This window comes from Balaenoptera borealis, assembly GCF_965194805.1.
Source record: "Balaenoptera borealis genome assembly, chromosome: 5".
Taxonomy (NCBI): Eukaryota; Metazoa; Chordata; class Mammalia; order Artiodactyla; family Balaenopteridae; genus Balaenoptera; species Balaenoptera borealis.
In genome coordinates, this window is record NC_138862.1 from 141701242 (window position 1) to 141721426 (window position 20185).

Genomic DNA, 20185 nt, shown 5'->3' on the forward strand with positions numbered 1-20185 from the left:
TGGCATTATTTCATTCTTTTTAATGGCTGAGTAATATTCCATTGTATATATATGTACCACATCTTCTTTATCCATTCATCTGTCAGTGGACGTTTAGGTTGTTTCCATGTCTCGGCTATTGTAAATAGTGCTGCAATGAACATTTGGATGCATGTATCTTTTCCAATTATGGTTTTCCCCAGACATATGCTCAGGAGTGGGATTGCTGGATCCTATGGTAGCTCTATTTTTAGTTTTTTAAGTAACCTCCAGACTGTTCTCCATAGTGGCTGCACCAATTTACATTCCCACCAATAGTGTAGGAGGGTTCCTTTTTCTCCACATCCTCTCCAGCATTTATAATGAACTTATATACAAAACAGAAATAGACCTAGAGACATAGAAATAAACTTTTGGTTACCAAATTAGGAGTTTTCAATTAACATAATACACACTACTCTATATAAAATAGATAACCAACAAGGGCCTACTGTATAGCACAGGGAACTATACTCAATATTTTATAATAACCTATAAGGGAAAAGAATCTAAAAAAGAATATATATATATACATATATATGTATATATACATGTATAACTGAATCACTTTACTGTACACCTGAAACTAACACAACATTGTAAATCAACTATACTTCAATTAAAAAAAGAGAGGAAAAACAATAAACAAATAAAATGTTGTATTTTCAAATAAAAAAAAATCATAATCTTATAGATGGTGATTAAATCAATGAGACCAGGTGATACCTCCAAGGGAATATAGATGGAAAAGTAGAATAGGGTCAACAGTGAGCCCTGGGGAATTATAAGTGCAAGAGACCAAGTATGTGCATATCTGGTGACTGAATATTTGTTGAAAGCACAATAATCTGTTGAATGAATATTTGTTGACATATGAATGACATTTGACGGAAGGCTATTTATTTTAAGCCTGAGTTTGCCTCCGTCTCATATACCTCCACCCAATGTCAAAACAGGTTGAAAGGTGGAGAAATAACTAATTTGTCTATATGAGAACAAAGGACAAGTGCAACTAATCTGTGTAATGTTTTGATCAGAATTTTGTAGATTGTGTAGACATGACTACACACTCATAACTCATTTTTATTCATTGATTCCTACTTGATGCTTCCATTGAAACTAAATGCCTAGGGACCTTAATCTGGATAATTAATAGCCTACAGGAAAAGAAGTGCTAATATTGTGATAAGAAGAAAAATTCTATAAATACTATAATATTGTAAAATTCTACATATCTGAAATTCCCTAACCTTGGAGACACCATCTAATAAATTCCTTCTATATGTGGTCAGTTAACATGGGCTTTTTTACAAGATTTACTAACTGACATTGAGAACCCTCTTAGAATTCTTACCCTGGAGCTGGCTGTGGCCTAGGCATGTTTATTCATTCAAAAAATAGTTATCGGGTACTCACGTGCCAAGCACTGTTCTAGGTGCTGAAGGTACATTGATGAAATTACAGACTCTCTGTCTACATGGTGCTTACATTCTTGAGGTTTCCATAGCTTAACTTATCCAGTAGGATTTGGAACCTCTTCCAGCTTTGTCTCATGCAGAGGAAGACTTAAAATATCCTTCATCTCCTTCATTCATTGGTTACGGTTTATTGTTTCTTTACCCCCATAGAATGGACATGAGGGCAGGGGCATATCTACCATGTTCATACTGTATCCAGTGCCTCAAAAAGTGTCTGAACAATAAGAGACATGAAATAAATATTTATTTGTATTGATTTATTATTTATTTGAATGAATAAATATCTCAAAAGTCTTCCATATGATGCTCTGTCCTGATGCTACCGAGAATATAGTTATAGTCTACCAGGAATGCCTTTTCCTCTTCCCCTTTATCTGTCTAGATAATTGTATTCACCACCCAAAACTGCTCAGGTATTTCGTTTTCTAAGAAGCGTTCCCTAGGCTTATGTCTGACTCACGTGTTCCCCTAATGTGCTCCCATTGTTTGCAAAACTTTACTCCAGTATTTATTAGATTGCCTTTCAATAAGCAGCTCAGTTATCAATATCCCTGAAGCAGAATGAAGGTTCTTTGGAGTCATGGAAGAAATAGACAAATATCAATTCCTTTAGTATTTTAACATACCTCAGAATATAGCAGAAATGCACACCAAGGACATGGCAGATTGGGTTTGTGATTGGAGCGTGCCGTTAATATCCATGACTTAGGAAGCAGCAACCTTTGCTGTGGTTGGAGACGAGTATCAGAATTCCATAGACAAGGGGGAGACTTCAAGAGCAATCTTAGGGTGAAGAGAGAATTCCCAAAGCTGGGAGGAAAGGCCAGCCAGGAACCGGCGGGCTGATCAGCCAATTAGGCAAAAGACACATCAGAAATTCTGTGGGTGGAGCAGGTCAGGAATCCAATATGGGAGCCAAGTATCACCAGAGTCAAGAACAGAGAGTTTAGGCAGAGAAGAATCTGGGAAAAGCTAATCAAACCCCAGCTGCTCTTACAGGTGCCTTTTATTAGCACATTTGCCCTGATTGATTGATTGTCCTGATTCCCTTATAACAGGAAGCGTCCCAAGCTCCCTTTCTGAAGTCTCTCGGATTAGCTCCCTGTCACGTTTCCCTTTCTTATTTTCTTTTTTCCCCTCCAAAGCCCTTGAGGAACGTGTTCACATTTTTATCTAGCTTTTAATAAGGCTGACTGGCCTCTTGCTTTATGTCTATGTAGATATTTTCTCCAAAAATCAATGGACACCACATCAGACGTTTGGTAGTCCTGGTCTACCTACTTTGGTGCCTCACTCACAGGAAGTTTAATTATTGTAACTATTATCATCAGTGGCAAAAAAAAAAAAAAAAAAGAAGTGAAGATCCTATATAACAAGACACTGAACTCAAATATTTAAGCTACTGCTCTGCTTCTCAAAGCATTTGGTGTCTTATTTAAGGAGATGAAGCATTCATACAAAAATATAAGTAAAAAAAAAAAGGTAGTATAAAGTAAATGACAAATGAATAATCTAGGACATGTATGTAAGGGCTTGGTAAAAGACGAAATTATAATGGCTTCAAGGCAAACCTGGAAAGCTGCAGAGAAGAGGTGGCACTTAAGTTCAATCTTTATGATTGGCCGGATTGATCAAATGCAGACATTGGCAAATGACATAAAGCAAGGGTGGAGCTGTGAATGGTAGGTCTGGGAGACAAAGAACAAACCAGAGCATTCAAGAGGAAGTTTCATGAAAGATTTTCACGCCAAGCAAAGTTGGAGAGGAAAACACAGAGCCTACGTTGGATGTGACCTCACATCCCAGATTAAAGGGTTTGAAGCGACACATGATGCAGGAAGTGTCTACTGAATGAATATGTGAATGAACCTTAAAGTGTTTCCAAGGACATAAATGTAATAATATGCCTCCCAAGATATTTGGTGACACCCTACCATGAGTTAATACATCTTGTAGAGCGGGTTGAGAGATCTTATACGCTCCAGAGGTTTCCAACTTTTCTTAAAATAAAATTCATTTATGGTTTCTGGACAGCAATTTGAGGATAAGCCCTCTCCCCACAACAAATGTGCCTGCAAACCAAATGGAAGAAGAAAACAACAGCATATTGAATTTCTTCTTTTGCTTTAAAAAAAAAAAGATATTTCAAGGTAAATTGAGTACAGGTCAAGTACAGTTGGATGCTTTAGGTCATGGACATTCCATTTTTATATATACCGGGATAATAACGCTATAGAGTGAGCACAGAGACAATGCAGTGTGCCCCCAACTTTGCAAGCCTTCACAAAGAAATTGAAAGTGTTTCCAAGTGTGCATAATTCTGCACCTCAAGTCAAATACAGTAGATGGAAATTTGTTTGGCTTCCTCTGTCAAAATGTCTAAAACACATGAAGGAAATGTGTAAAGGAAAACAAAATATTCCAGTTTCAACATTCTTTTAATTATATCTCAGTTTCAATCTTGGCTTTGCTCAAACGTAGAAACAATCCTAAGGGCTCATCTCTGATCCTTTTGGTGGATAAAATGACCGCATGTGATTTTTCACCCTTGACTCAAAAATGTCATTTCTGGAAATCCATGGTATTTGTCACCATGAATACCATTTAACAGTGGCAGTACCCAAAGGAACTCTGCACAGCCATACGTGAATACAGCTGAAGGGACTTAATTAATCTTGCTGTCACTTCCATGATGCTTTTCATCAGTTTTGCTGCTATCTGATCAAATGGCTTTCTCCGTATTGGAAACGGCTACCCACAGCCTCTTGGAAAAGCATTTTCAAAAGGTAAACAAAGACTTGCCTTTGTGGTAGGGAGCTTTGATGCAGACACACATTATTGTTGCTACTCTAACATGGAAGTAACCCTCACATTTCCTATTTAAGATTACAAAATCACAGAAAACATAAATATCTATTCTGTCCCCAACCGAGAAATTGCTTTAAAATCTATACACAGAATATGTATTTGAAATAAAAGGTCATGTTTTTCTTTCTATTCTTTTCATGAATAGTGATGCTTAATTCATTATCATGAACTGTACTAACTAAATACAGTATAGAATATAATGCATAACAAATCTAGACTTTTTCACCGACCACTGGTAAGCAGATGAAAGTTGGGTTTAACTGATACAGCAAAGCAAGTGATCGTTCAATGACAGTACCGGCCCTCACTGTGAGTCATATTTTGGAAAGATTGGTTTCATATGTGTATATTTTAAGTATAATTTTACTTATATGCTGTTTTTGCATTGTTTTTTCAATGCTGGCCATAATTTAATTTACTAAAAAGAAATTGGAATGATTTTGTAAAATGTCATCACATTTTGACCATATGAAAGTCAACTCAGTCCTGTGGGATAGCCACAGAGAACTAGAAAAGCAACTCACCAATAGCTCAACATCCGTGGTGGGCTCTGATGAAAAAATATCAGTAATGTGTCCTCTTTCTTCATGTGTGGAGCCAGCCTCCAAAATTGTCCCCAGTCATTGATTCTTGTTTCCCAGTATTCACACTCTTGTGTGGCCCATTGCCATTTTGGGTAGAGCTGACCTGAGCAACTAATAGGACGTTGTTGACATGACCAAGGTGTGACTTTCAAGATGAGGTCATAAAAGGCAAAGCGGCTTTGGTTTCTTTCTCTTGGATCACATCCTCTAGGAGAGGGGACTTGTCCTGCTATGAGGACACTCAGTAAACCCTACAAAGAGGTACACATGACAAGGGACTGAGATTTCCAGCATTTCCTGGCATCAAGTTGCCAGGCATGTAAGTATGCCACCTTGGAAGTGAATTCTTCAACTTGGGTCAAGCCTTCAGGTACCTGCAGCTATAACCAACATTTTAAATGCAACTCAGGAAAGACCCCAAGTCAGAACCACCTAACTGAGAAACTCCCAAATTCCTGACCAAGAGACAGTGTGAGAGATGATAACACTTATTATCATTCTAAGCTTCTAAGTTTGAGATTTTTAAAAATATGTCAATAGATGCATCATGCAGCTTTATAGCCTAGTTGTAACAGTGGGACATCTGTACAAGATCAATTAAAATGATGACAGTGTGATATAGAGCTCAGCTGAGATAGACATAGACATAGGGCCTTGAAGAGGTATGTATCCCTTTGGGTTTTGGTTTCTTAATGCGTGAAATGATGGAGTGGGAATGAGTGAGGGTCACCAATGCAAGAGTCTTTGGATAGACGTGAGGAAAGTATTGATAATATAATTGCAGGGGGTGAGCTAGATGTCTGTTTATAGAGACTGTTAGAGCCTTTGGAGGATTGACAGTGTGTGTCAATGAGTGCCCATTATTTTGCTTCAACTGACCGGAAGCCATGAGGGAATTCGAACCTAATGTTGCTAGATTCTTCCATTTCTCCCCCTCCCAGTTTTTACTTTCTATGAAGAAAACAGAACCCATTTGATAAAAATCTTTCATGGAACTTCAATTTGAAGCCACACTGTTTTAAAATTATGATTTTTTTGTTTTGTTTTATTTTATTTTAATTATTTATTGGCATATAGTTGCTTTACAATGTTGTGTTACTTTACAATGTTGTGTTACTTTCTGCTCTACAGCAAAGTGAGTCAGCCACATGTATACATATATCCCTTCCCTCACAGATTTCCTTCCCATCGAGGTCACCACAGAGCATTGAGTAGAGTTCCCTGTGCTATACAGTAGGTTCTCACTAGTTATTTATTTTATACATGGTAGTGTATATATGTCAATCCCAATCTCCCAATTCATCCCACCCCCTCTCCCCCCTTTGTTCTCTACGTCTGTGTCTATTTCTGCTTTGCAAGTAGGTTCATCTGTACCATTTTCCTAGATTCCACATATATGTGTTAATATACAATATTTGTTTTTCTCTTTCTGACTTACTTCACCCTGTATGACTGTCTTTAGGTCCATCCATGTCTCTGCAAATGACCCAATTTCGTTCCTTCTCATGAAACATTTTCTTTTTCCCTTCTTTTGCATTTTCCGATATCTTTAGGATTTTATTAAAGGGTCTCTGCTACTGCATTCAGCTGTTCCATCTTTTCTTCCCTTCCACCACTCTCTCTACCTTTCTCTAACTTGTGATCAAATTTCTACCTTTATCTACCAACTCATGTTCCTCTCTGTCTGGGATCACCATCTCCCCTGCGTCTGGCAGGCCCTTCTTCATACTTTTTTAACCTACTGAAATGCTGCTCATCTTTTTTTTTAATTCATTTTTTATTGAGGTATAATTGACATAACATTATATTAGTTCAGGTGTACAACATGGTGGTTTGATATTTGTATATATATTGTGAGATGATCACCACAATAAATCTAGCTAATATCTGTCATCATATATAGTTACAGAATCTTTTTTTCTTGTAATGAGCACTTTTAAAAAAAATTTATTGGATTATAGTTGATTTAAATGTTGTGTTAGTTTCTGCTGTACAGCAAAAGTGAATCAGTTATACATACACATATATCTACTCTTTTTTAGGTCTATTCCCACATAGGTTATTACAGAGTATTGAGTATAGTTCCCTGTGCTGTACAGTAGGTCCTTGTTGTTTATCTGTTTTATATACAGTAGTGTGTGTATGTTAATCCCAAACTCCTGAGTTATCCCCGCCCCCCGGCCCACGTTTCCCCTTTGGTAACCATAAGTTTGTTTTTGATATCTGTCATCCTTATTCGTTTCTTTCTTTGTTTGTTTGGTTTTGGTTTTGGTTTATAGGAGAGATTTATCTGAAGAAATATTATGAAATACAAAACAACATAAACCCTTAATCTCCACTCCTACAGTGGTAGATTTGATATAATGCACAATAAAAAAAACTTTAAAAATCCAAAATGCACAAAGTACTGCACAGTTTGATCACTAAGTCATTAATTGACCAGCAAGGATGAGCCTTCTCTAGGATGGTTGCCAAGGTCATAATTAGTGACTAACTTTTTTTATACCTTGAAAGAAACGTTATTTACCCCTTGATAAAGTTCCTTGGTATGTCTTCCTGTTTATAATGTGAAATCTCATTTGGAAGAATTAATATGTATCGTTTATTTTATTGCCACTGAGTGTTCTTACAATGCCTGCCCATGACACACCTCCCAGATCTCCCTAAAATGAGAATTGTTGCTCAGCTGCTAGGAATGCTTTAGAGAGAAGGCTTTCACCTGCCAGCCTCTTTAGGTGTTGTCTCAGATGCTGGGAGCTGCATTGCTAAGGTTTCTCCCCCTGTGGTGGACCACATCAGCGATCAATGTGGAAATAAAAAGTCCTGGCCATCTCAGACCAATCTGGGACAATTTGGTAGAGTTGGGCCATTTAAGTGCTAGAGCATCCAAAGCTGTCTTTGGAAGTGCATCACAGCTCAACTTCTTTTTCTCTCTAGTCGAATTCCTCTTCTCCCTCCCACAGAGCCAAGCCAGAGTGCTCCCAGATAAACACTCTACCTGCTAACCTTCATCTCTGTCTGTTTCCCGGAGAACCCATCCTGTGACACTGTCATTGAGGAAGTACTCAATATATACTTGGTGGTATAAATTTAAGTCCCAAGTACCTAAAGGCAAGCAAGACTAATTTCCCAAAGAAGACAGTATGCTGACGCCCCAAGAAGCCCTTGAAATTGCTGGATAATTGAGAAAGAAAACCCACCTTTTCTCCAGAGACTTGTTGATTTAGGAGTTAATGTGAAGAAAGGAAAGCTCAGAATTTAAATGAATGCCCTGGTCCGTGTACTCTGTCTGAGTAATAGTGATGGCTCAGAGCTGTCAGGTCTTCCAGGAGATATTCAATCATGATGCTCTCCTCTTTCTTTTCAAGAAAGGTAATCACTCAGCATTTTATCTTTTCTAGAAGGTGTCATTATTTTAAAAAGACAATAAAAGTCTCACAAGGGTTTCTAGGTAGTGGAAAGTTTTCTCTTCACCTTCAATAAAAAGGAAAAAAAAAAAAAAAACTAGAGGAGAAAAAGACCCTAATTAATTTGAGCATGAAGAAATCCATTAGCTTTAAGGAACTTGCATAATTTTGAAGTATAAAATTTCTTGGGAAATCCTTTAAAATTGAGTAATTTATCATGCACTTTAGTATCTCAAATACACATCACATATCTTTGAAAATAATGTTGTATTAGTTAAATAACCAGACCAGTTTTTCTGGAGGGAAAAAAAACAAAAACAAACAAAAAAATATTTCACCTTAGTAAAAGCTTTGTGGAGAGTCTGCTCTAAAGAAACTATCAGCAATAAGACCCCCTGAACCTCTGATGGGCAGAAAGAGAGGTTAGAGAGGACTCTGGAGAACATGACGTATACGTTGAAGAGTATGGATAATTTCAAATTAAATAAAAATAAAGGACAAGTATCCTAGGCATAGTTCACAGCAGGTGCAAAGGCCCTGAAGAAAAAGGAGCATGGGAACAGGAGGTAAGCGAGGCCGAGCAAAGTGGTACAGAATGAAGGACGGCAGGTACCTTGGAGGCAGTCATGACCCTGCTCCAAGGATGTAGAAAACCACAAAGGGTTTAATCAGGAAAGGGATGGACTGTATGCTTATTGATTCAAAAGGTACTAGAATAGTGACCTACTAAGTATTGCGTGGAAATAAAGCACTCATATAACCGTGTGACTCTGAGATAAGCACATGCAGAAATGCCCTAAATCTCTGACATAAGTCCCGCTTTTCCTTGCTTGGGTTTTCTGTCTACATGTCCTCCAATGAAACGTAGTAGACAAGGAAAAAAAAAAAAGGACGTTTTGCATGGCTGGGCTTGTCTAGTTGGGAATCACCAATTCAGCCAGTTTCAGGGTAAGTCAGCTTTTTCAGCTGTCACGGGAGCTGAGCATAGAACACAAGAATGAAAACTGAACAGTTGATTGTTTGACAATTGACCCAGATTAGACTTCAAATGATGGAGTCAGTGTGTTGGCTAGTTGGGAGTCTGTAATATAATTACCTATTGTATATGCATAATGTATACATGTATATGTGATTTGCAGAAGAAAATAGAAAAAGTGAAACTTTGAGGTGTATACCACAAGTTTTTATGTTTATCTGCCAGTTGTAGTATAATTCTACATTTCTGGCTCACATGCCCAATTTTTAAAATTGTTTACTTTTCTCCTGCCTGAAAATTTCCTAAGTAACATCTCTCACATTATGGGTGGCCCTGTTTTTGAAGATCCTCAAGCACTAAAGTGTATTCTGAGACTGCCATTACCTATGGTGGCCTCAAGGATTTGCAGTGGCCAGGAATGTCTTGTTACTTCCATAAAATTTCAAAAATGAGTGTCTGTCTAATCACAGTACTATTTTCAAAAGATCAGCAGGTTATTGCATTTATTTCTGAGAAATAAAGGCAGCCATTTCCTAAATGTTATTTATGTATAGCAGCTACACGATATATATATATATATGTAATGTGAGTATGTGAGATTTCACTGTCTTAACCTTCCTAGAAATATAAGCAAGGCAACAATCTTGATGGGAAATATAGGGAATTTGGACATATTTCAAGATGGTTGCCAAGCCATCCTCCTCTCTGGGAAAATTCATTTTCCATATGAAATATGCAGGTCTTACTCACCCCTGGACATGACTGATTTGATTAGTGACCTCTGAATAGGATTTTCTGAGACCTATGACTTGTATGGCTCAGCTTGAAAAAATGAACCAAGACAATCCTGTTTGTTCTTGAAAACAAACTAAGAGATGGAGAAGGAACTTGTCAATTGGTGATGGACCCTGGAACTAGGAGTTCATATAAACTTAGGTCTTACAGAGTCCAGTGCAAGGTGGATAAGCCCAGGAAGGTAGAAAAGAGGGGAAGAGGCAGAGAGACAGAAAGAGAGCAGGCAAGCTGTATGTTGGATGGAAAGAGAGGCTCATTCTTATAGGGTAGGATTTGGTTATTCAATGGTTTCTTCTCACGTGCACCTTTCAAATGATTTCATTTTTCGCCCTGAGGTAACTTTAGTAAGTCTCTGTTCCTCCAAAAGTAATAATCTCTTATCACTCCTCCCTTAGTTAATTGGAAGAGATTCCGTAGACTGACACTAGGGGGAGTCATGGTCAAGTTCTGTACCCTAGCCTTTTGACTATTTCTCCTAAAGAGGAGAACACAAAATGGCAGCATCGTGAAGAAGAGAAAGACAGTGGTCTAGAAAAGAAGGAAAGCAACAGTCAGGCTGGAGGGAATCAAGGGTATTCAGGAAGTGAACTAAGAGTAGTTATGGGACGATAATAATGGTTTCTAGAAAAATGACAATAGCTTCTAGGTCTCCAGAACAAAGAGCTATTCTCTTCCAACTTTTATTTTCCACTAACATTTTGTGAAGATGTGCTTGTGAACAATAAGAGTAAAGGCTTTTGACTCCTAGGGTTGATACGTAGCCTGTTCTCCTTATGTTTTTATGTATTGTTTTCCTGATAATCAAACCTCTTTTATTACTAGAGTGATGAAGAACATTGAACTTTGTCAACTAGATGACTTCCTATCTGTTGTGAATGAGTGACATGCCTATTGAAGTGTTAGAACCCCAAATCATGACTTTGGCCCATGTATCGAGGCACCGTTAGCACGCTTTCTAGAGATCAGTTTGTGTTTTAGCATATTACTGACCACGAGTAACATGGATTCATTGATTCTCTCTGTTATCTCAATTTCTGGTGGTTCACGATAGATCTACCAGATTTGCTCTAAGATGCAAATCTCAGCGGAGATCCTGCAGGAGAACAGAGAAAGTCTTATTAAACCACTGTGGAAAGTCCGTTAGAGGATGAAGGATAACAGATAAATAAATGATGAGGTCAAGACAAGTAAGTTAGAATAGATGGAATTTGAAAGAAGGTATATTAAATGGAGCAAAGGTGGCATGAAAGGATAAAACAAGTTAGGAGGCAGGATAAAGTATTGGAGACCCTTGAAGTCAAGAACACATAGTTAAAATTGTATTTACTAGAAAAACTGTCTGGAGTTGAACCGATATACTTGAAAGGACTTGTGGCTATGGGTAAACAGGACAGCCAGACGAGGTTCTATTAATATAAATCTTATCTAATCCAATGCTTGATTCAAGTTGTGGGCTCAATGACCACATTTAATGTAGCTGTCAAATATAAGATCTTTTCACATCCAATCTCTTTTTTTATTGTTCATGAAACGTGGCTGAAGAGCCTGCGTACAAACACCCCCACACACACATATGCACACCACGACCACTTGTGTCTAAGCCTAAATTGAAACGGAAATGTGATCCGTTGAGAGCCTTACAGTAATCACACTTGTTAGGGGAATACTAGGACAATGTGAGACACCCACCTTTGAACAAGGCTGAAGCTACACACGTGTTTTAGGCTTGTATAACTATCCTACAAAATATATTTCCCTTTTCAGCTCAACTCCCTCCTGTATTTGACAAATTTCGCACATTCTTTACCTCCAAGCTCAGACATCACTTCTTCCAGAGCACCTCATGACTCTACTGATAAGCCTCCACACTCTTCCTCAGCACCCTCTCTTTGGTGATAATGCATTTGTTGTAACTGTTTGGACACTCGCCTTCACAAGACTATAAGGCAGATGCCACGGTGAACTGGCCACTGTACCTCCAGGGTCTAGTGTGCGGTTCATGGTAACTATCCAGTACATACCTGTTAAATGGGTGGATGGATGTGTGCATGGATGGTGAGTGCAGAGAGAGTTGGGGTGGAATGTGCAGAAGGGACAAGACAGACAAAAAGAGAGGAGGAAGGAAGGATAAGATACTGTGATGTGAGTGTACGACAGTTGTATCAATAGATATTTGGATAACAGATACAGATGACCTTTCTTTTGGAACATTTTAGTAATGAAAGAAGTGGACTCTATAATGCTGGGTTAAGGCACAAAAGTGTAAATGATAGCTTTATATCACTATGAACACCCACTGCATATCCAATGGACTAGCCCTTTACCATAAATTCTAGCCGACAATGAAAAGAATACTTGAATTTTTACATTATTACAGTTTGTTCTAACTCTGCACATAAGAGTACATTCTAAGCATAAGAGGATTATATGAACATATACTTGTCTCTCATTTCTAGCCTTGCTGTATGTAATAAAGGGTCTCAGAGGGAGATATCTTAGTGGGCTATGGAGCCCCTGAGGCGGCTGAGACAACCCCCAGGGCCATTCATGCCTTGTGACCTATGCCTGCATTCTGGTTATGGGCAAAGATGAAGGATCTTCTTGAAGATAGAGTCATGACCCATTTTATAAACAGAATTGCGCATTTAGAAAAGAGTGACACACTATGATTAAATATACCAAAAAGGAAGGTGATAATTAATAAGAACTTATTCTTAAAGTACTAATTCTTTTCTTGCTACCTTCTATTTCCTCTTTATCTCTATTTAAAGAAGCAGAATCGATGCACAATTAACAGGTTTGCCCAAACCGGGCAAGGTCACCTTATGGAATGAAACTCTAAAGAAAGTCTTTCTTTACTACCCCTTTCCCAGGGAAGAGATAGGAACTTGCAACTTTCTCCATCAATTTCAACCTAAACACAGTTTTCTTGAGGCTTTGATCACAGCGTGTGGTGCATCTACGCTTGTGTGTCCTCTTTCACTGGACGGTGCATTCCCTGAGGGCAGAATGTTGGCATCTATGGTTCTCTTACTCATGTCTGTGCTCCTGGCTCCCACAATAATGTCCATAGTGAGTCTGCAAAGATGTTTTTAGTTGGGTAAATGAAGGAGTGAATGAAGGCACACAAGAGGAAGAAGAGTCACCACTGACCATGTGGCTGGACATCTGTATATTTTCCCTGATGAATCTCTGGAAAAGACAGTAAAGACGTATTTGAGAATGGAATTTTTGCCATGAGAAGTTGTTGTGTCTGTTGTTTTGCTTTGTTTATACCAAAAATGGTAATTTATCATTTTAAGATGGGAAACTTCTTTTTCCAGTGACTGATATCCCACTGTTCCCTATCTAAGACCGTCTCCATTTCCTGATATTATTTAATCTGAGGAACGGAAATATTAGATAATTTGTTGTTCTTAGGAAACGTAACATCAGAGGAAAGGGAGATGGGAAGGCTTAAAGGTTTATCCAGGCCACTGGGAGCTCCTCAGCAAAACTTCCATTTTATGTCCTTGATATTTATGTCATTAAAATTTATAGAGTTCCAGTCATCTGGACAGTGCTGGACAGATATTGCCAAATTTGAGGTACTTATTTTTTATTATTTAACTACAAAAGTCCTATAAATTGCTTTATTCCTAAATATGGTTTTATAGTGTTCAGGTGTAGAAATTCTATATATCTTAATTAACGTGGTGGTCACATGGGTACATTTGCCAAACTAATCGAACTTTAGACTTAAGAACTGTATTTTTTTTATTAAATCATATTCTAAAGAAAAGAGAAATGGAAAAACATAAATGCTAAGCACACACATACACACACAAAAGAATTGGATTGGCTAAACATGAGGTTGAAAGCTGGAGTGAGCTATATGATATGGTTAGAAAATAAAAATCAAAATGAATCTTAAATTTCTAATGGACTTAAAGTAAGATTGTTACAAAAACCAGGGGCGATGGGTCCCTCAGGCTTTGGCAAGACAGAATGTTATAGTAGAAAAAGCATGACTTTGGAGCAATCCTGACCTAGGATTCAATCCAAGCATTGCCATTCAACAGCTGTGTGACCCCATGAAAGTTACTTAACCTTTGGAGATTCCATTTCATCATCTGTAAAACTGGGATGATAATCTCTACTTTGCTTTTGGGTTTTGAACAGTTGGCTTATATAGGTGCTAAATAAATAGCTGCTATCATCATTATTATCCATCATCTTAATAACAACATTTTAATTTCTGCATATTTAAAAGAGTTCCATGAACATGAAAGAGAAATTTACTATTTTGTGCTTCCATGCCTGGCCACATCAGGCTTCTCTAGTCTTCTCCTCCCCCGAAGTGAGTTTCTCTGTTAAAAACAAGGGTCAACAAGAAGTAACACTTTTAAAAAGAGAAGCCAGTGGGGACCCTCTGATGGAAGCAAGAAAGGGGAACTAGGAAGTAGCGACTCAATTCCGTGGTCTCACAAAGCCCAAAGGCTTATGAAAAAGAAATAGCAATTCCCAGGAAAGATATTCTGGTAGGTTCAGAGCTGGAACGGAGTGGATTGATTAGGAAGTATTGAAGAGATTCTGCTGACTAGCTGGATAGATGTTGATGGTGCCGCTATGATTGATGAAGTGGATATGATTAGGAATCATGTAGGATTTTGACGTTTCTAGTCCAGGACCTGTCATTGATATGAGCACTTGGGAAACTCTGAAGATGCCCAGTGAAGGGGGAGAATTAACAGATTCGCTTAAGATCTTCGTGGTACCTTTGAAACAAGGAAATAAAAATAACACAGACAGGTGAACAAAGGATCTGAAACAGAGGGGACAGATGGAGGTCAGCGGTATGCTGGGAAATATGTAACAGCTGACTCTCCAGTGAAACAAAGCCTTGATTTGTAGCATTAGCCACTCTCCATGGTTTAAACACTCCCACCAAGGCACCCATTTCATGGCATCGATACAACAGACAGAGCTTCCAAAGAGATGTGCACAGTGGGCTCTTGCAAGGGGGTGCAAGCCAGTTTCATCACATAAGGGGTGATTCTAGACGCAAGAAACAGTCAAAAGCATAAAGAGTTTGTTGAAAGTTCAGTAGATTCCTCTGGCTAAGGGATGGCTTTTGCATATCATTTGCTTCTGTTTCACTTGTGTTTCCTTTTATGTTAAAGTTTTCGTGCAGGGTCGCTTAGTATTTTCAGGAAGAATTGGCACTGTTCCTTAAAGCAGCATAGAGTATTCATTATTGGCACCTGCAACATCTGCTACTTCCCAAGGTCACTAGAATGTTAGGGTAAAGGAAGACTGTTCCTTCTTACTTAAAAAAATGGGGGGAGGAGGGCATGCGAATTGCTTTCATGGCCCTATTATCTCTAAAATATTCTAAACTCTCAATGAACCTATTTGCACCTATCTGAAGTTTGTACCTCTGGCTGTGGCCTTTAGCAAATGGGACCTTATATGTTATCTAATTTCCAAATTTGTCTTCTACAATTTTATCATGACCATTTTGGTTATTTGTGCATATTTTCTTCCTCCCTATATGTTTGCTGTTTTGGTGTCTCCAGAAATTGTTTTTATACTGAAATACTTGAGGTTCTTAATGACAGGGGAATAATGAATCATTTTCTTATTGATATAAGAATGTGATTCTAGAGTATATTTTTGGATTATCTAAGCTAAAAATAGTGTACATTTCTTTCTAGAGCTCATTTTTTAAAAGTAACACTTTTCACTAATTATACAATTTGGGAAAATTAATAATAATTTTATTCCTGTTAAAGAATTTGGAAAATTCAGAAAAAAAGTAAAGAAGAAAATAAGCATCCATAATCCCACACATAAATGTTATAAGAGTACTATTTCCTTTCAGCTAGTCAACTTTATAGCTTATATTCACAATATATATTACGTACATATTAAATATTTTATACTATTTCTTTGTATTCTGAAATTTTGTTTAATATTATACTAATCAACATCCTCCCCATGTCATTAGATTCTGCAAAATATAATCTTAATTGTTGAACTCATCTGTCATGAGTGTGCATATTTAAATATTCTTCTATTTTTGGACAGTTACATGGTTTCCAAGTTTTCATTATTGTAAATGGGATGGCAATGGACATCCTCTTCCATTAGTTTTTGTGCTTATTACTCATTGTTTCCTTAAATAAAGTCCTAGGAATGTAACTACTGGGGTAAAAGGTAAAATCGCTGCAAAGAATTTCAGTACGTAGTGCTCAATTGTTTTCTCAAATGGATTGTACTGATTTACAATAACATCAGCACCGTATGTGTCTATTTTCACTCCATCATCACCAGTGTTGACTATTATCTTTAAAAAAGGTAGTATATGTGGGTGTGTTTCTGCTAGTGTGTGTATGTATCCCATCACATAGATTACGATTGGCATTTCATTGTCATTTGCATTTATTTTTCTTTTATCAAGATAGGTTAATGTTTTCTGTGAAAAAAAATGTGTTTGTGCGTGTGTGTGTGTGTGTGTGTGTGTGTGTGAGAATTTCTCTTCTTATCCCTTGCTCATTTTTTAAATTGATCTTTACCATTTTACCTTACCTAAGGAATTTGATGTAATGTGCAGGTAACTGAAATAACAAGTTTTAATTGAACTTCTGGAAACATAATTTCTAAATGGAGCATCAGAAATTACCATAAAAGGGAAAATAAAGCTAAATTATGAAAAGGATATTTACAAATCATAATTATACAAAGCAAAAAGAAACATTATCCCTTACAGCTATGAGAACTCCATGAGAAAGGCATATTTACTATCTTTTTGGGCAGATACTGAAGGTTTCTTCTTCTGTCCATGAATGCAGTTGGATTTAAAGACCAGATTCAGAAGGCTTTCCAGCTCCCTTCCCATAACAGAGCTGCAGAGGAATCCTTGCAAACAATTGCTGTGAGCTTTAGATATGATTTTCTAATTCTCCCTTGGCCCCCAAACATGCTACTTCCTCAGTCTTTTCACCACATGGGATCATGTTGCCAATAATGTCTTTGGGATAAATTTGAATTCATCAGGCTTGACTTTAATTACATTATGTAAACTAGAAAATGTCCCCAGTAGGCTTTGAGGGAATAGCTTCTGTATGCAATTGCAACATCCTGTCTTGTTTGAAATATTTGTATTTTGATAATCCACACTGACTCCAAACCCTTTTTTGATCTTTGTCAGGAACTCATTTTCATCACATCGGCCTGAATTTACTTTCTTTCTTTAATAAATATTTGCAAAATTTGCATAAGTTCCTTCCCTCTAGCCCACATCCTCCCCAAACGCCTCTCTCTTTTCCGCCCACTGGGGCAAGATGGTGAGCAGAGATGGGCAAAGCATCCTTTTTTGCGGGTTATCCCAGCACCACGGAAGTGGACATACCTCAGTTGACTTCTGAATAGAAAGCATTCTGAGCATAGGGAAGAAATGCTTTCAGAATAATCAAGCAGGGAAAGAAGAATCATTTGAGACATTCCATGGACTCTACACTTAGGATCATTATGACATCTGTGACATTGACCATACAGATGCCCCATTGTAGACTGCATCATTGGTCCCCAATTTTTTTTTCACATCTTTATTGGAGTATAATTGCTTTACAATGGTGTGTTAGTTTCTGCTGTATAACAAAATAAATCAGCTATACATATACATATATCCCCATATCCCTTCCCTCTTGCGTCTCCCTCCCATCCTCCCTATCCCACCCCTCTAGGTGGACACAAAGCACCGAGCTGATCTCCCGGTGCTATGCGGCTGCTTCCCACTAGGTATCTATTTTACATTTGGTAGTGTATATATGTCCATGCCACTCTCTCACTTTGTCCCAGCTTACCCTTCCCCCTCCCTGTGTCCTCAAGTCCATTCTCTACCTCTGTGTCTTTATTCCTGTCCTGCCCCTATGTTCTTCAGAACCTTTTTTTTTAGATTCCACATATATGTGTTAGCATAGGGTATTTGTTTTTCTCTTTCTGACTTACTTCACTCTGTATGACAGTCTCTAGGTCCATCCACCACACTACAAATAACTCAAATTCGTTTCTTTTTATGGCTGAGTAATATTCCATTGTATATATATGTGCCACATCTTCTTTATCCATTCGTCTGTTGATGGACACTTAGATTGCTTCCATGTCCTGGCTATTGTAAATAGAGCTGCAGTGAACACTGTGGTGCATGACTCTTTTTGAATTATGGTTTTCTCAGGGTATATGCCCAGTAGTGGGATTGCTGGGTCATATGGTAGTTCTATTTTTAATTTTTTAAGGAACCGCCATACTGTTCTCCATAGTGGCTGTATCAATTTACATTCTCACCAACAGTGTGTGAGGGTTCCCTTTTCTCCACACCCTCTCCAGCATTTATTGTTTGTAGATTTTTTGATGATGGCCATTCTGACTGGTGTGAGGTGATACCTCATTGTAGTTTTGATTTGCATTTCTCTAATGATTAGTGATGTTGAGCATCCTTTCACGTGTTTCTTGGCAATATGTATATCTTCTTTTGGTCCCCAATTTTTACCCCTCCCCATATTCATGCCCTTTGCCATGTAACTATGTCGTTCCTCCTTCAATGGGCATATTAGATTTCAACCCCTGCCTTCTATTGGGCTTGGGATCAATTTCAATTAATAGGATGAAGTGTGCCATATTTCAGCCTAGCTCTCTTATGCCTCTGGTATGAGATTGACATATACACAGCTATATATAAAGTAGATAACTAATAAGGACCTACCGTATAGCACAGGGAACTCTACTCAATACTCTATAATGACCTATAAGAATGACCTATAAGGGAAAAGAATCTAAAAAATAGTGGATATATGTATATGTATAACTGATTCACTTTGCTGTACAGCAGAAACTAACACACCATTGTAAATCAACTGTACTCCAACAAAAATTAAAAAAAAAACAAACCTGCCCTGGCAAGCCTATTGGTCCAAGGAGAACAAGAGACATGCGGAACAGAGATGACTCAGTGGGATTAACACCCACAAAAAGAAGCAGGGCTGCCCATCGATCACAACCTGAAGGCAACCCGCCCAGCTGAGCCACACCTAGATCAGCTGAACCCCAGCCAACGGGCAGCATGTGTCCAAGAATAAAGATAATAAGTCACAGCTGTTTTAAGTCAACGGGATGGTTCGTTAAACAGCTGTAACAAACTAATAAAATACCTTTAGAAATTTTAGCCACATATGACTTACACACTCAATGCAAAAATTAAAAAATTTAAAAGCTCCTCAGTTAGGAAGAAAGCCAATCAGTGTCCCTGATTTAAGAATGGTGATGTACACTTTTCTCAGGTTCTTGTTTATGGCTCCTGAGATATGCCTCCCACTGGAAGCATTTTGTTTTTTAATTTTATTGAAGTATAGTTGATTTACAATGTTGTGTTAATTTCTTCTGTATAGCAAAGTGACTCAGGTATACATATATATATTCTTGTTCATATTCTTTTCCATTATGGTTTGTCACAGGATATTGAATATAGTTCCCTGTGCTATACAGTAGGACCTTGTTGTTTACCCATCCTGTATATAATAGTTTGCATCTGCTAATCCCAAACTCCCAATCCATCCCTCCCCTACCTCCCCTCCCCCTTGGCAACCATGAGTCTGTTCTCTATGTCTGTGAGTCTGTTTTTGTTTCATAGATATGTTGATTTGTATCATATTTTAGATTCCACTTATATGTGACATTACATAGTATTTGTCTTTCTCTTTCTGACTTACTTCACTAAGTATGATAATCTCCAGGTTCATCCATGTTGCTGCAAATGGCATTATTTCATTCTTTTTGATGGCTGAGTAAGATCTGCTGGAAGCATTTCTGTTTATTGGCTTTTTCAGAAGCATTTCTCACGACAAATAAACTTTTTTTCCCTCAACACACTTATCCATCCCTCTTCAAAGCTCCTCCCAACTACTTCACTCTTTCCCTACCCACAGAGATGCAGAGAACCTGAGCTGGGGGTGGCAATGGTTGACTTCAGAAATCAAACAAGCCTTTCCATTTCCTTTTCATCTCACAGGGTAATCTAAA

At 37.9% G+C, this 20185-nt stretch overlaps 1 protein-coding gene and 1 pseudogene across 3 annotated transcripts in view; one reads left to right on the forward strand and one right to left on the reverse strand.

The window, feature by feature from the left end:
- ZNF385D (zinc finger protein 385D) overlaps window positions 1-20185 on the reverse strand; it is a 924724-nt gene that overhangs the window by 324509 nt on the left and 580030 nt on the right. The gene's annotated exons all lie outside the window — the stretch shown is intronic.
- LOC309629071 (serine/arginine-rich splicing factor 11 pseudogene) overlaps window positions 4710-20185 on the forward strand; it is a 298348-nt pseudogene continuing 282872 nt past the window's right edge. The window contains exon 1 of the transcript XR_014249510.1: window positions 4710-9916. The product of XR_014249510.1 is annotated as a serine/arginine-rich splicing factor 11 pseudogene (transcript). The remainder of the gene's footprint in view (window positions 9917-20185) is intronic.